Source organism: Elaeis guineensis, chromosome 13 (genome assembly GCF_000442705.2).
Source record: "Elaeis guineensis isolate ETL-2024a chromosome 13, EG11, whole genome shotgun sequence".
Taxonomy (NCBI): domain Eukaryota; kingdom Viridiplantae; phylum Streptophyta; class Magnoliopsida; order Arecales; family Arecaceae; genus Elaeis; species Elaeis guineensis.
Window position 1 is genome coordinate 62,144,052 of NC_026005.2, and position 11,728 is coordinate 62,155,779.

At 40.1% G+C, this 11,728-nt stretch overlaps 1 non-coding gene across 1 annotated transcript; it reads left to right on the forward strand.

Annotated features, from left to right (window-relative positions):
• The first annotated feature begins 10,774 nt into the window (after nucleotides 1-10,774).
• On the forward strand, nucleotides 10,775-10,880 carry LOC140853479 (small nucleolar RNA R71). Its single transcript, XR_012136550.1, has one exon. It is a non-coding gene; the product is annotated as a small nucleolar RNA R71 (small nucleolar RNA).
• Nucleotides 10,881-11,728: the final 848 nt, after the last annotated feature.

An 11,728-nucleotide genomic window follows, 5' to 3' on the forward strand; every position in this document is an offset into this window, starting at 1 on the left:
TTTCTTCTTTCCCGTGGGCTTCTTTTGGGCTGAAACAGGGGACCTTGAGGTCCCCTCGTTGGGTGGTCGGCCGGCGGCGCAGCCGGCGTGGGGCGGCCGTCGGCAGGAGGGGGTGACTCGCCGATAAGAAGAGGACCAAACTGATGGTCGGCGGTGACCACCGGTGACGGCAAAATGGCAAAAAAAGAAAATTCTTCCGCAACAAAATCCGGCGACTTCGGTCGCCGACGAGCGTGCACATCGGCACGGGAAGGAAGGGGGAGAAGAGAGGAAGAGGAGGAGGCTTACCTCCGTTGCCGGCGAAGCTTTTCCGGCGAGAAATTGGACGGCACAGCGACGGGTCTCCGTGAGGAATTTCTGGCGATTGCCGCCGTTTTGCCCCGGAATTTCTCGATGAGAGGAGAGAGGAGGGTTCTCCTCCTTAAATAGAGCCGGAGGGAACTCATCTCCGACTCTGATTGGGAGCCGACGAGTGGAGGAAGAAGACTCCCTTCGGGAGTCTTCTCCCCTGTTATCTGTTTTTTTTTTTTTCGTTTGGGCTGGCTGGGTTATCACATAGCCTAAAAATAGTCCAAACGAAATTTAGATGGCGAAGATACATGCGAAGGAAGCACAGGAGTAGTTGGTACGACCCACGGGCCGTCGGAGGGGCCCATGGGCTGGCTGCAGGCCAGCAGGTGGGTGCGCAGCCTAATGTGGGCATGCACAGGCATAGTCCAGCACACGGGCGAGCCTAGTGCACAGATGAGCAAGCGCGGCCCAGGCCCAGCATGGATGCAGGCCCGTTGTGTGATGCAGTCTACAGTGGATCACATGGGGTTGCGTGGTCCATGCAATCGTTATGGACCGATCGTGTGGTCCACATGCGGTTTAGGGCATTTCACGCCCGTTTCTCACGGTCTATAAGGCCCCCATGGATCGAAAGTATTTTTCACGCATTTCTCACGATCCATGATGGTCTGGTGCGTGACCCGACGGCCATTAGAGCTATCGGTGAAGATTCGATAGTCCAAATTGATTCTAAGGTTGTTTAGAAAGCAGGGGATATCTGATTGCACAATCGAATGGCTACGATTCGAGCTGGTCATGATCGGACGGTCCAGAAGGATTTTAAAATTTATTTTGGATCCAGTATCCCTGTGAAATGCTGTTTTGATGATTCTGAAACCTATGTAGCTCCGATTGACGAGCCATTTATTGCGTAGGATAGCTGGTGATGTTCTGATCCTGCAGAGAGACTTCAGAAGAGGTTTTAGAAAGTTTTATAAGGATTTTGAGACTTGTTGTTGAGAAATCTTTGTGCAAAGGTTGAGTGATGAGTTCTTCTTGTATTTGTTTGATTTTCTTTCTCTTATAATAAAGCTTGCATGCCTTATGGAGGGAGGCTTCTTTCTTTCTACCCCAATAAGTGGTATCAGAGCATAATAAAACTTTACTTATAGGTGCTAGGAGGAAGGAGATTTTCATATTTTCTAAATGTGGGACTAGAGGAAGAAGGTAGATGAATGGCCAGGATTTTATTTTTAAGGGATGGATGGATGGATGGATAGCTGGTTAAATAGGAAAGAGAGGGAAAAAGAGATGCAAGAGGGCATCTTCTATTGCAACAAGAACCCTAGATTCCATGTGAAGCTTTTTGGCCATTGGATTGCGATCAGATGCCCCAAATCATGCCTCATCAGCATCTTATCAACTCAAAAATTAAATTGCCATTTGATCGTGCTCAATCTTTACTCTGGGCCATCGGATGGCACAAAGACCTCTCCCACACTTTATTCTTCAGTCGGCAACAAATCCTAGGCACTTGATCGTGCACGGGATCGCTTCCAACTGCCTTATCTCATCCAAATTAGTGGGCCACCATCGAAGGATATGGTAAAGTGCTCCTTCAGTCGTTGATCAGGTATGCAGCTCTCCTCTCGACCATTTGATAGCGCAAAAGCATTGCTTCTTTTACTGGACCGCACCAAGATCGCGATGAAATTTTCGGTGGACCTCACGCTCGTTCCTATGGACCAAGCAATCGGTCCATGATAGACTAGATGGTGTTGGGTTGATTTTGGGCTTGATTTTGGGCCAGATTTGGGTTGGATTTTGGAGTCCTTTGAGTCTCTCTTTGCTCTCCAATTTGAGTCCTTTTAACCTACAAATCGGGCTTTTTGCATTGGTAGGCATCTTTCCTGCAAAAGGTAAAAAGAAGCATCAATTTTTAAAGAATAAAGATGCATTAATCTATAAATTGATGCTTTTATTGACATGTTTATGGTACTTATCAAGGTGCCATGGAGCATCATGACAATCTTGTAGCCCTTTAGGTGATCCAACGGATCGATAGAGCCAACGTATGGCTCCACCAAGGGCATCTTGAACCGACACAAGATTGGTTCTTGGAACATGGAGTGGGAGAAGAGCGATCGAGTAGTAATCCAATGTCGTCGTTCCTCTAGCTACCCACTTACATGTTGCCTAGGCGATGCTCGATCTCCCGAACTTTTCACTCAAGATCTTCCTCCCAATGAGATTTTCTAAGGTGCGGGGAGTAGATCGAAGTAGAGTTTCTACCAAAAGAGGTAGGAGAGTGTTGACGTCATCTATCATGGCCAAACCCATGGCCAAATTGTGACCGTCGATCGATGAAGATGGATCGATGGATTCCCCAAGGGGCCTCTCCATGGGTGGGAATTGATCCCAATGGCTTTGCCAAGATGGCACAGCCCAAGGAGCAGGCCGAGGCAATTACTAGTGCTCTATGGTTTACTGCAGATGCTGGACAATGTTCATCAATGCCTGGACCTGGCAGATCAGGTCATCCAACTACTATGGATCCGCCATCATTGGCGGCCACACTGACTGTGCAGGCCCGTTGGTGACTCTGCCCTGACTTCATCGGGCATATTATTGGTGGGAGGTGGTGTAGTTGCTTCTAGCCACTCTATCTCTCTTCCCATGGGTTGCTGGCGCTAAACTATTGCTATTCTCTCTCTTCCCTTCCTCTAGCACCAAACTATTATCGTAGAGCTCGATGGAAGCTGATGTGATCGAGGATGATGCAGGACAATCCAATAGTCGAGACATCAACAGGACCCTACAAGAGAAGTCCTCATGCACCGAAGTTCTCCAACAGGGGACCTTCTGATGCCTAAATCAGCCAGAGTGTAAGAATAGTAGAAAAGGAAGAGAGAGGGAAGGGGGAGAGTGCAAAGGGCATTTTTCTCTCTCCAAAGTAGAGCTTGCCTCAAGGGTCCCCTTCTTATCCCTTTATGTAGAGGTGGAGGTTATGTCTAACCTAGTAGGCTGTTAGGCCGTATCGCAATCTATCAAGCTGTTAGGATGAGAATCTACCTACTAGCCTGCAAATCAGAAGTCGTTAGTCAAGGGTAGTGCCCACATTCTGACTGTTTGCCAGAAGATTCTAGGTGGTTGCCCATATGGCTGAATAGATTGATGGCTTGAGGTTGGCGCACGGCCAAGGCTTCGCCCATCCACACTAGTCGTGGGACCTCATCTTGTGTGGTCAGTGAGACCCGACCTTAGGGTCGGTTGGCACCCTAGCTTGTGGTCGGACAGAAGCCATCAAAGTCATTCCACCATGGCTCCCCATGGTGGTCTTGATTAGTCATTGGCTAGAGTCATCGGTGCCAGTCTGACCACTGGATCGGTGGTGGCACATAGATATCCTCGGCATATGGCCGAGGATGATGTCTAGACACCAAGTCTGATGAAGTTATCCGCTTCCTTATCAGGACATCGATATAATATTCATCATGGGGATTTACCTCGGTACTTCAGCTGATTTGAGAACTATGTCCGAGGATGAGACCCGAGGATAATGGCCAAAGAAGTATAACCCTGTAACATGTTCTGGCTATCCTATTGTTAATTTCTTTAGCTCCATTGGCACCTCTCACAATTCTCCAAACAGGGTTGGGAAAATATTATTGTTGATCCCAAGTACCGAAAAACCCTTAGTGTTCATCTGTTCCTCTTAATGCTTGGCCTATATGTATTAATATGGAGGTTGATCTGATGGTCATGCCAATGGCCAATCTCATCCAACCTGATAGAACATAGAACACGAATATTTTATCTAACATATTTTCAAATGAAATGATGGACCATATTTGTAGAATTAATTCTTCCGTTGGTACGTGCTTGGGATGATCAGCCATGCTGGGCGTCTACCAGATGCAATCAAATCTCTCTAAAGGATATTAGGAAATCATTGAATATCATACCATGTTCAGGTTTGCCTTCCTCTTTCAATTGGATATGGAACTTATGGGTGCCTTTGCGGATTAATATGTTCTGTTGGAAACTCAAGTGGTTATGACTATCTTATAAGAATCCATTACATAGCAGAGGAATTATCATAGTGGAGATATGTGGTTCTTTTGTGTCTAGCTATTATTGTAAATGTGTGTTTCCATGCAATCTGCCCATGATGGGCTTGTTAAAATAAATAATAATAATAATAATAATAATAATAATAATAATAATAATAATAATAAATAATAATAGGGAGAACATTAACCTTTTGGATAACTTTCCACTACTTGAATAAGAGTGGGAACTTATTCCTTATGCCACTGTAACTGCAAAGGGCAGTTGTCTCCTGCAGAGATATAAACTAGGATATCTTTTATCCAAGAATGAAGGGGAGTATGGTGAACATAGCATATAAAATTTTTTTGGCTCTCAAATTATCTCTGCAACACATCAAGGAGCAAGTAGATTTAGATAGTGGAAAAAGACATTTTCTTATTCGTGATTTATGTCTGACTACAAACATATTGTTTGATTGGTAATTCACTCCACATAGTTTATTAGGATAATTTTTAATTATTTTAGTTATCCAAAAATTCTTTCATTGATATCAGAGTATATAAGGGTGTTTCCTAATCATATATATGCTGTAGATATGATTACACTTGCTATATTGATGAATTTATTAATTGCAGTAGACCCGTTTGTAGCATTTTTTTTCAATTGATGTAGTTAGGGTTATTGTTAGGCTATGAAATTTTTCATACAACTAGATTATATGTGCGATGTAATCTAAAAAACTTCATGGCATCAGATTTTGTATGTTGGGAGATATCAGTGACTCAAACCAATTGAATAGGAATATTATTTTAATTATCTCTCTCTATGATTTGTTTCAAACAATAAAATTTTTATGGTTTAAACAACTCTCCTTTTGGTGAAACTAGTTTACACAACTCTTCGTAAGCATTCTATATATATAAAATTCAAATTTCTTAGATTTAAAATGAGAGAGATATTGAATTTTGAAAATTTAGGTTAAAATCGGTTCAAAAATGGGTTTTGTTCGGGTTTGTACATGTATGAACACATTAAGTGCATGATTTCTTATTTTTGAGTTATGATTTATTTAGATCATTATGAAATCGTGCTATATGTATTTCTAGACTGACTTATATTCTTCTTGTAGTTAACATATATTATTTGTGGAGGCCTGAGTATGATCACCTTTATAGTCATATGCCTAAATCTTGGTACTTGGACCACAAAATGAGGTTAAGATGCTAAGTGAACATGTTCAGAATATATAGGATATATATGATTCATGCATGTAGTTTCAAAATTTTTGATTTAGCAGTAGAAATAAAATCTAGATTAAAATTATTTTAATCTAAGTCATACATAAGATCAAATCTACTAAACCATCTAATAGGATCTATCATATGAATATGGATCATGCATCTGAAATCGATTATGAATGCAAGCTGAGATTTGATCTTCATATCTTATCGCTGGTCGATCTACACTGCAGCTAATGATCATGGATGTCTGAGTTCCTCGACCGCATAATCATTCGGCCTCTACAGGTATCCAACGAGGCTTAGATCTGATCAAAAATTTTTTGATCTTCCTGGGATGCTAGCTCCCTTGCAGAAATCACTTCCTAATGGTTGACGAAGATGCTTCTTCGTTTCTCTCAAACCCTCTCAGAGAAGAAGAAGAATGGGAGGAAGAAGAGGAGGAAGAAGAAGAGAACCTTTCCCTTTTCTCTCTTCCTAAAACCCCACACATCAAGAGGGGATACACCTCAAAGAAAACCCCATGCCCCCTCTCTCTAATTTTCACATAGAAATCAGATCACATAACTCTCATTCCATGCCCCTTTTCTCTCTTCCTTTTATTTGGCATCCAAATGATAGATAAGGTCAAATTTTATCTGATTAAAATTCAAATTCAAATAGAACTTCATCCTTAGCTCTAAGAGGTGGAGAAGGGAGGAGTTGAGAAGCTTGGGTGAGCGCTTTCTCATGCAAAAAATAAATTGGCGTGAAGAAATTTGCATGGCTTATGAGGCGTGCACTTGGGAGAGAGAGTCCCTATCAGACTGGGATCTCTATGATGCTTTAATTAAATCCTAATAATTTAGGATTTGGTTGCACCCAAAGAGAGAAAAAACCCTAGTCTAACTAGGAACCCAATCTCCTCTAATTAGATCCTAATCCAATTAGAAAATGATGCGTAGTCGTTGATAGCACCAAAAATAACTCTACTCACTACGTAGGTAGGATGAGTCGAGATCGTATCCTCAGGGACCTTGGACTAAGTTGAGATTACAAAATAAAAGAAAGAAGCATTGTTTTGATTTAGAAAATGAATTATCTTAAAATTTATGTACTTAGAAAATAAAGAGCTCGGGAGTTTTGAATTAATTTGCACTAGCAGAGTTGTATCTCTTTTTTAATTAAATAGATGTGATTAATCTTAGAAAAAATACCTATCTTTCCTCGACACGTCCCGTATCCGTAGATCACGGTGCGTCTCCGAAAAGTACTAGGTAAACAACTCTTCTTCCCTCGACACGTTCCGTATCCGTAGATCACGGTGCGTCTTCGAAAAGTAAAAGTTGTTCCTAATATTAATCTAACAAGAAAGCATAAATAAAAGCATATGAAAGAAAGCAAATAAAGAACTCATGACGATTTAAATAAAAAGTATAATCTTTATTGCATATAAAAAAATATAAGAAAGTTTAGAACAATAAACTATCTCTGTGTCGTTATAAAATTTCTTCTCCACTCCCGAGACTGCTAGCCTAGCTGCTCATGAAGTAGTCCCTTTCTATTCCTCTATGCAAGGCTTTAGAAGAATTTCTGGGCTCCCCCTCCAATGAGAGTACAAAAGCTTTTTTATAGGTGTTAGGAGGGAGGAGTTTTACATGGTTTTTCGATATGGGACTAAAGAAAATACTAAAGACTAAAAGATAGATGGATGAGATGGAAAGATCACGAACAGATAAAGAAAATACAACTTCTTCCTCTTGAAATATTTCCAAATATTATTTTTTTCCTTTAAATCTCCTAGTCTGTTCGCCACTGTGTCCTCCTTGCCAAACTCCCCGCGAACCTGCGTCCGCGTCCACTGCCGCTGCCGCTCGCCCGCGCCCGCGCACTCACCCACGCGCCCACGCGCCCACGCGCTCATCCGCGCACCCACGCGTTCAATTAGCTGTTACCAAATTATAAAAATTACAAAAAAAAACTTTTGTTTCTTTAAAATGGCATCTATATCCTTTTGGTTCCTTGCATAATATCTTCATTTTCTATAATACCATATGCATCCTTCTTTTATTTTAATTTTATTTTAAATCTAATTTTCTTCAAACTTGAGTCTTTTTGATCTATGAATCGGACTCTTTGTATCGACGATCATCTTTCCTATAAAATATGAAAAGAAGCATCAAATTCTTAATAAATAAAATAAATTAACTATAATTTTCTACTTTAAATGACTTAAATTAAGTGTTTATCACACCTTCCAACTTGAATTTTGCTCGTCCTTGAGTAAAATAGATATATCAGAATTGTGTACCGACTCGATCTTGAATAAAAAGTTAGGTTAGGCATCCCAAAAGGTAGATGATACATGGTTAGACCATTAAAGAGATACTTCATTGGATTATCAATTTGACCCAATTAGTGGCTGAGTATTAACTAAAAAAATTTCAAGAGCTTTTCTTTCACCAACTCCCCACTTTACTCTTTAAATCCTCTAACTTAATGTGAGAAAGGTTTATTATCTTCTTGCAATTTAGTCTCCTTATTATCCACTATTTTTTTTTTAACATTGCCCACCTTTTTACGTGAACCACAATGCTTACTTAGGCGAAAGGGTCTGGTTACTCAATAGGAAACCAATATATATATATATATATAAGTAAATTTTAAAGAGAATTTTTGCATACCTCAACCTTTCCACCCAATCTCTCATGAAGCAAATTCTTTATTGAGATCAGTAAGAAGAGGGTTGTAGAATCACTCCTAAAATTTGGTCTAGTCTAAACCCTACCATTCATTGGGTTTTCTTAATAATTTATTCCTCAATATCTCTAAAATTATCTTGACCGTTAATCATTCATTATTTAGGATGCCTAATTGATTCTTAATCAAAATAAAATTCAGATACACAAAACTAATTATTTGACCATACTCGAGGATTTGATTAATTTCCTTCCCCCCCAACTTAATCACATTGTCCTCAATGGAGTAGGAAAGCAAAGAAAATAAAAGGAGAGAGTGCACCTGGGATAATTTTACTTCGAAAGTTGAAGATAGCTTCATTGATTAATAGGCTCTTGTTCTAAATTCCTGCAGCTGCAGTAAAGTAAAAAAAATATGAAATCGTTGGGTTGCCTCCCAAAAAGTGCTAAATTTTACGTCTTCAGCCAGACGTCAAGTTTATTGACAGACTCTTCCATACAGAGCAGTCCTTTATTCTTAAAAAAAAATGAAGATCAGTTAAAATAAAATAAAAAAAATTTGGGTTGCTTCCCAAAAAGTGCTAAGTTTAACGTCTTCAGCCAGACGCCATATGCAATAAAACCAACAAAAGGTAGGCAATGGCTCATACTTGATTGTCTATGGAGGAGTGGTTTTATCGTATGGTGTATCTAACAAGGTGTTAACTTCTTTCATATATCCCTCAAAGTCATACACTCCAAAGTGAGCCAAGCAAGTACCTAAGGGGTCTGGTGCTAGAATTGTGGGTGTTGCATCTTCTATAATATCTTCTAGTGTATCTACTTCGAAGCAACTATCCATTGATGGTCCTTGGGAAGCACCAAACACATTCAGTCTCAGTTTCTTATTCCCAAATGATACGTTCATGACTCCTGTCCTACAATTAATGCATGCATTTGCCGTAGCTAGGAAGGGTCGTCCTAAGATAATGGGAATTTGTCTGGGGTTGCCACTTAGTTCCATGTCGAGAACCAGAAAATCAACTGGAAAATAAAATTCATCTACCTTGACCAAGATATTCTCAAGCATTCCATGTGGTTCCTTAATTGATCTGTCGGCTAATTACAGTGTGACTGATGTGGGTTTCAGTTCTCTGAATCCAAAAAGTTCATACACCGAACTAGGTAAAAGATTCACACTTGCCCCTAAGTCCAGAAGAGCTTTTTCAATGTGATAATCTCCTATAACACAGGAAATAATAGGGGCTCCTGGGTCCTTAAGCTTTGGAGGAGTGGCATGCTGGACGACAGAACTAGCCTGTTCAGTGAGGCATACTTTCTTTGGGATTTGTGATCTAGATTTACATTTTTGGGTACACAAATGCTTCAAAAATTTGGCATAAGCAGGGACCTGTTTGATTACGTCTAGAAGGGAAAGATTAATTTGGACTTGCTTAAACAATTCCAACATCTCATCGAGTTTTCCTCCCTTCTTATCTACAGGAATAGGAGCTTTCAGGGCATCCGAAAATGGGGCTTTAGGTAAGTAAGATGATTCTGGTGCAGTTGGTTCCTTCTCTATTTTTGGATCCTCCTTGTTCTTGGGTGATTTGGCTTCGGTTAGAGGTTTAGGGTCAGTCTCATTGATTTTACTAGTGTGTTCAATGACCTTTTCACTTCTCAGAGTCATGATTGATTTGGCATGTTCAGAAAAAGCTTCTGGGGTATTAGAACTCTCAATCACAAATTGTCCTCTTGGGTTGCTCTCGGGTTGGCTAGGTAATTTTTCTCCTTCCCTCCTACTGAATGCAGTCGCTATTTGACCTATTTGGGTCTCTAGCTTAGCAATGGATTGTGTGTGGGAGTTAAGGATCTGAGTGTTGACTTCTAATCGTTCTAGTACTTTCAGAACTTTTTCCTCAAAAGCTGAACTGTGACCAGTAGTAGACGGTTGAAGAGCATTTTAAAATTGATGGTATGGTCCATGCCTATATGTTGGGTCCTGATATTGAGGTCGAGGTGCGGTAGGACCAACCACTGGTTGTGGTCTCCAAGAAAAATTTGGATGGTTTCTCCAGCCGGGGTTATAAGTGCTCGAATATGGATCATTTTCTGGTCTGTGAGCTTGTTGGACTTGAGCATGCTGAACCTGCTCGTGCACAAACTCAGAAAATTGAGGTGTGGCTGGGCATTCACTAACAAAATGGTTCGGACTTGCACACAATGCACAAACTTCTTGGATTGGGTTAGGTGGAATCGGAGATTGTCCAGTATTTAGAAGATGATCTAATTTTTGGGATAGTTCATCTACCTTATGATGGATATCTATGGCATTTCCTACTTCATATATTCCACCTCTCTTTGGGTTTAACATGGGTTTATCTCTAATAGAGGCAGACATATGATGTAATAAATTTTCATTTAAAATTTTAAACAGTTGCCATGCCTCATCCTCACTTTTCAGCATGAATGTCCCACCGCATGATGCATCGACCATTTGTCGATGTCTTTCAGAGAGCCCATCATAAAAATATTGGATTAACTGCCACTTGGGTACAGCATGGTGGGGATATTTTCTAATAAGGTCCTTTAATCTCTTTCATGTTTCATGAAATATTTCTCCATCTAATTGAAAAAAACTAGTTATGGCTTTTCTTATTTGATTAGTTTTTTCTATGGAAAAATATTTCTTGAGAAACTCTCCTTGCAGCTGGTCCCAAGTTGATATAGTCATGGAATCCAAAGTATGTAGCCAGTATTTGGCTTTGCCCTTAAGTGAGAAAGAAAATAATTTTAACCTAAGAGCATCATCGGAGAAGTTGTGAATTTTGACAGTTGAGCATATCTCAAAAAATTCTTCAAGATGTTTATAAGGGTCCTCGTTACTAAGTCCATAAAATGAAGGTAACATTTGGATTATACTGGACTTAATTTCATATTGAGTGGCCTCCACAGGGGGCACTTGAATACAAGGAGAGTAGGTATATGTGGAAGGAGTAAAGTACTCCTTCAATTACTTGGGTGAATCATTCTCCTGATTTCGGTCCATATTTTTACATCTATTGACTCTCAAGGTTCTTTCTATTTCTGGATCAAAAGGTTGGATTTCTGGTCATAACGATCTACGGCCAAGCATACACCTTACAATTATACTTTAGAGCAAACACAAAAAATTTGAGTTTTTATAATATATATATTTTTATAATAAAGTGAGAAAAGAATGAAGAAAATCTAAAGAGAAGAACCTAAGAATCTTAAATCTATGAAAAGGGAGAAATTAGTTAATGTTTAGATGTTAATTGCAATCAACTTAAACAATCATAGACTCTCTATCCTAAGGTTAACTTAGATCTAGACAGCTCCTAACTTCCAAGACCGTCTTTGAGCACTCCAAGCTCAAGACTGACTAACTGACTCGGCCAGGTAAGCGTAAGATGTGGGAGGTTCCCTGCTCGTTGCTTTTCTTAGACACCAACTGAGTTGGCCAGGTCAGTCAACGGAACCAATTGA